Source organism: Eulemur rufifrons, chromosome 17 (genome assembly GCF_041146395.1).
Source record: "Eulemur rufifrons isolate Redbay chromosome 17, OSU_ERuf_1, whole genome shotgun sequence".
NCBI classification, from domain to species: domain Eukaryota; kingdom Metazoa; phylum Chordata; class Mammalia; order Primates; family Lemuridae; genus Eulemur; species Eulemur rufifrons.
This window is the reverse complement of record NC_090999.1, coordinates 67,280,949-67,286,837: the sequence shown is the minus strand read 5'-3', so window position 1 is coordinate 67,286,837 and position 5,889 is coordinate 67,280,949. Positions and strand designations below refer to the sequence as shown.

General features: G+C 39.6%; 1 pseudogene; it reads left to right on the top strand.

Annotated features, from left to right (window-relative positions):
- Positions 1–1,346: 1,346 nt before the first annotated feature.
- On the top strand, positions 1,347–2,565 carry LOC138398041 (large ribosomal subunit protein uL3 pseudogene; annotated as a pseudogene).
- The last annotated feature ends 3,324 nt before the right edge of the window (positions 2,566–5,889 follow it).

The window sequence follows — 5,889 nt, the reverse complement described above, 5'->3', positions numbered from 1 at the left end:
GAGTGCGATACGCACTGTCTAGGGAATGGACACATTTGAAGCTCTGACTCAGGAGGGTAGGGGGACAAGGGCAATATACGTAACCTAAACTTTCATACCCCCACAATATGCTGAAATAATAATAAAAAAAATTTGCATTGTTGATTCCATCTGTTCTTCATAAAATTTAACTATCTGTTCTTGCAGAGAAAAATTTTGGCTAACACCTGTTCCTGCGATAGCCAATGCGCTTTAGAATGATATGGCAAATCCACACTGAATACCTCATTGTTCAACTTTAGTATGTTACAAAACTGATGGTCCTGTTTGCATTTGAAGAATATACTTAACAATACTTATAACTGTTGCAAAGTGTCACTTAAAATAGTAGGTTAGCACAGAGATTTTGCTGATGCAAGATACAATGAAAAGAAATGAGAGCATCTGGATCTGTTAATACATTTTTTTTATCTATGCAATAAACCCTTCTTGTTTTCCTGTCATGGAAGTTGCACCGTCTATACACACACTCACTAAATTTATCAAATTCAGTCCAACTTCATGATATTTATCTTGCAAGTTGTTGAAGATATCTATTCCCAGTGTTCTGTTTGTGAGAGTGTCCAAAGTGAGTAACTCTTGTAGCAAAGAAAAATCTTCTGTTATGACCCAAATGAAGTATAAAACATGTGCATAGTCATTAGTATCAGTTGATTCATCCAAAGCAATTGAATAATATATATTTTCCTTTTGAAGTATTGCATGAAGTTGTTCTGTTAAGTTGAAGGCTAACTCATGTTGCGAATCAGTTATGATTCTCCTTGAAAAAGGTAGTTGTTTGTATACTTTGAAAGGTTATTGGGATCTAAGCATCCTACAACTTTGACAGTGCATTCTTTCACAATTTCTACATCATTGAATGGCTTCCATTTTTTTCCAAAGGATATAAGCTACATTATTTCCAGGTCTTATTGCTGCTTGAAAAAATCATCTTTGCTTTTGCTTTTCATCATTTAATTTCTGCAATACAATCTTTTGCACCTCTCCCTCTACTGTAAAATATTTGTGGTCCTTATGAGTGTTATAATGCTGATGAGCATTGAATCTCTTTAATGTTGATATTGCAGTATCACAAAGCAAGCAAATCATCTTACCTTTGGCAGAAACAAATTATATTGCAATTCTCAATCCTCATTAAATACTCTTCCTTCAGCATTCTCTTGATCTTCTTTGACATGATGGGCTACTAAACAGACAGAATTAAAAAATACTGTTCCTACCAGTGGGATATTTTTAAAGAGATATGTCATTGTGATTTTGTTTTATTTTTTTTATTTCAGAATATTATGGTGGGATTTGATAGCAGGATGTCTCACAGGAAGTTCTAAGCTCCCAGACATGGTCTCTGGGCTTCTTACCTTGGAAACATAGCAGCAGACATCATGGGAAGGTGAAGGGCTTCCCCAAGGATGACCCGTCCAAGACTGTCCAGCTCACAGCATTCCTGGGATACAAGGTTGGCATGACCCATATTGTGCAGGAAGTCAATAAGAAAGGATCCAAGGTGAACAAGAAGGAAGTTATAGAAGCTGTGGCCATTGTGGAGACACTACCCATGGTGCTTGCAGGCATCATGGGCTATGTGGAACCTCCTCGAGGCCTCCTAATTTCCAAGACTATCTTTGCTGAGCATATCAGCAATGAATGCAAAAGGTACTTCTACAAGAACTGACATAAATCTAAGAAGAAGGCCTTCACCAAGTACTGCAAGAAATGGCAGGTTGAGGATGGCAAAAAGCAGTTGGAGAAGGACTTCAGCACCATAAAGAAGTACTGCCAAGTCATTTGCACCATTACCTACACCCAGATGCATCCACTTCCTCTATGCCAGAACAAGGCCCACCTGATGGAGACCCAGGTGAATGGAGGCACTGTGGCTGAGAACCTGGACTGGGCCTGGAAGAGGCTGGAGCAGCAGGTCCCTGTGAACCAAGTGTTTGGGCAGGACAAGATGAACAACATCATTGGGATGACCAAAGGCAAAGGCTACAAAGGGGTGAGCAGTCATTGGCATACCAAGAAACTGCCCCACAAGACCCACCGAGGGTTGCATAAGGTTGCCTTTATTGTGGCTTAGCATCCTGCCCATGTGGCTTTCTCTGTGGGCACAAGCTGGGCAGAAAGGCTACCATCACTGCACAGAGACCAACAAGAAGATCTATAAGATCGACCAGGGCTACCTTATCAAGGATGGCAGACTGATCAAGAACAATGCCTCTACTCATTATGGCCTGTCTGACAAGCGCATAACCCCCCTGGGTGGCTTTGTCCATTACAGTGAAGTGACCAATGACTTTGTCGTGCTGAAAGGATATGTGGTGGTGGGAATCAGGAAGTGAGTGCTCACCCTCTGCAAGTCCTTGTTGGTGCAGACCAAACAGCAGGCTCTGGAGAAGACTGACTTTAAGTTCATTGACACCACTTCCAAGTTTAGCTGGCCATGGCCACTTCCAGACTGTGGAGGAGAAGAAAGTATTCATGGGATCACTTAAGAAAGATCAGATTGCCAAGGAAGAAGGAGTTTAATGTCAAGGACAGATTGTATGGCTGGTGGGATCTCAATAAAAGTTGTTTCCCAGTGGGGGGAAAAATACTGTCCAGCTGTGCAACTATTCACAAATTCCACTTCAAACAGAAACACAGTGCACCATTGTCAAAAGCTGATAACAGATTGGCATAGTCGACTCCCATAAACTCTTGACAACCAGCCTCATGCCTTAGTGCCGCCAGTCAGGCGGGGGAAGTTAGAACCAAATCATGAAGGTAGCATTGGTCAATTTAGCTGTTATGGCTTACTAACTTTCTAATTGTGCCAGTCAATGTGGTAGAATTATTTTGTTGAAACTTATTTTATTCTTTGATATTTTAAATATGTTCATTTTTTTAAATAAAATAAAAATATAAAGGACGATCAAAAATGTATCAATAAAAATGAAAGGATTTGTTCTATAAATTTTGGATTCAGTCAAAAGGCTGCACTTGAGGGCCTAGAAAGTCACATGTGGCCTTAAGGCCGCAGGTTCCCCACCCCTGCACTAGTGCATAGCAGGGTGCCCTGTTATTCTCCCTTACAGCATCTTCTTTTTTCATTATGGAACTTACCAGACTTAGTCAGTGCAGATTTATTTGTAGATTCACAAGTATAATGCCATCTCTTACCGTAGACAGTGGGAGTCCTAAGGGAAGGCCCCCTGTTTTTTACCACTGTTACGCAACACTCAGCGTAATTCCCGGCCTCCATACATGGTAGATGCATGATAAATATATAAGAAAGGAAAGAAGAAAAGGAGGGAGGGAGGGAGAAAAGAAGAACAGTGATGACAGCTAAGGAAAAGGGAAGCTAGAAAGGAAAAAACAATAACTTTTAAAAGAAAAGGAAGGATGAGAAAAGAACAAGCAGAAAATATAGGAAAGATAGAATCAAATAAGAAACGATTATAAACTGGTGGAAACAAAAATAAAAAGAAAACATAAAATGAAAGCAAAATGATCTCCGATGACAGTCTAGCCAATCCAGCATCTTTTCATGAATACCAACTAGAAAACCAGACTGAAACAGGATTATGACTGTCACCAATGAAAAATTGTCATACTGATGTCTCCTTGTAATGTGTGTATTGGTTTATGGACACAAACTCCTTGAGTCAGCACCACAAATCTGGCTAATGTTCTTTAGAGCAGCCTAAATTTGCCCTTTAGGGTTCTGGTTTAGCTGACAGATGTGTAAAACCCCTGTAGCCAGTTACCTCAGTATTGATTACACATCTGTAAGGCTCAGAGCTTCATGATTTTTTTAGCTAAGGTCAGCATTACCTTAAGCCCTGTGCCCCGATGTGGAGCTGTCTGTATTAGAGGACATGACACAAATTCAGCTTATGCCTTGGGCCACTTACACCTTATACTGCTGGTGTTTGTGTAGATGAATATGGAAGACATTGATCTAAAGTTCCCTGCTGGGAAATGAATGTGTGTCAGTGAATATTGGGTTAAGGCCAAAGCCCAGTGCCACCACTTTCTTGTACATAAAGCCAAGTCTTGAAGTTGTCAGAGGACATTTCTAAGTTAATTTAGGCAACAAATATGAGGCTGTCAATGAAGTCTACCCTGATGGCCTTGTTTAAGATTGCAAACCGATCCTTTTTGCCACATTGCTAATCCCCCTTAACTGGCTCTACTTTATTTATTGCACTTAGCACCTCCTAACATATTGTATGTTTTACGCCATTCATTATTTATTTGCTTCTCCTGTCACTAGAATATAAGTGAATGAGGTCAGGAACATCATCTCTTTTGTTCACTAATGTATTCATTCCAAGCACCTAGAACGGGGCATGTCATATAATAGACACTTGATTCACATTTTGTTGAATGATGAATCAACAAATGGATAAAAAAATGAAGGTCAACATTCTGTATTGTGGGAGGTAAGGAGGCAGTTATAAAGATATAAACATTGGGATATAACAAACATTAATAAATAGAAGTACATTCATTAATGAATGCAAGGGAGGAATAGGGAAGGCACCTCACTATAGCAAGACTAACACTAGACTTGGAAAATTGGGTGAATCCTGGCTCTACCACTTAGCAGTGATATTACCTCAGACAGGTCACTTAAACACTCTGAGCACCAGATTCCTTGTTAGTATGAATGAATAATAACGGCTTCCTCATGGGATCCTGTGAGGATGAAGACAATAGATACGTAAGTAACTGCTAATAATATTTACTCAATAAATGTCTATTAAATGAATGGACTTTCTCATTTACAAATAAGAAAAGGCAAGCAGAGTGATTCGTTCACTTGCCCAAGATCATCCAGTTAATACCAGATTAGGAATCCCTGATTCTCAGGCCAGTGTTGCTGAAAATAAAACATAGTGTCTACCCTATCCCTTGACTTATTCCTGTGAGCAATTCTGTTCCTCACACATAACAAAAATTTATTATTTGTTCTAGAAAAGGAGCATCATTTCCCTGAAATGCCCTCATTAGGCTCCAAGATGTCTAAGCTCTGTCTCCCTTTAATCGGTTTACTTGTGAAGGAACAATTTGCTTTATGACCTCTTTGCAGAGTCTGAAGGGTTTATGACCATGTGGTGTCAACAAGGAGCTCTAAGATGCTTTCAGTTCCATTTACTAGCTTCCTAGTCTTCAAATTGTAGGAGCCTATTTGTTCGGAAAAGACTGGAGTTTGAACATTAAATCTGAGCAGCCCTCATGCTTTTAAGTTTACTGTCAAATGGAACAATCACTTCTCGTGATCTATTCCATGACCAAACCAGCATTGCCTAAGATAGTATGATCAGTACCAATATCATGTGTTTTTAAAAATAACACATCAACTTGTCCTTTCACAAGGCTTCAAACAGGCTGGATGGGTTTGCTATGGTTAGTCTCACAATCTTTTTGTTAGTGGAAATAAAGATTTCCAAGGAGCTGACAAACACATTGCCTCAATCCTGCAAACTTGGAGTACTGAATCTATGATCATGGAAAGAGCATCCTATTTCTTTACTTTCAAATACATAAATTGAGGCAGGTGTCAATAGGGGATAGAGTAGTTAAAGGCTCACAGACCTCGCAGGTATTCATTACGCAACTAGTTAGCACCACATAATTCCTAAATTATGTAGTAGAATCTGAAAATAATGCTGAAGGGCAGGGAAGAAGATGTGATAAAGATAACTCAAGCAAAAGCTCACTCTAGCTCAAGTGCAAAATGGTATGATTACTGCAGAGATATCACCGTGTTTGGTAAGATGTGAAATAGAGTCAAACAACACTCTCAGCCTCTCAAATGCTGTACTCTGATCTCTGCCGTAATCTGTGAATCTGTTCCCTCCCTTT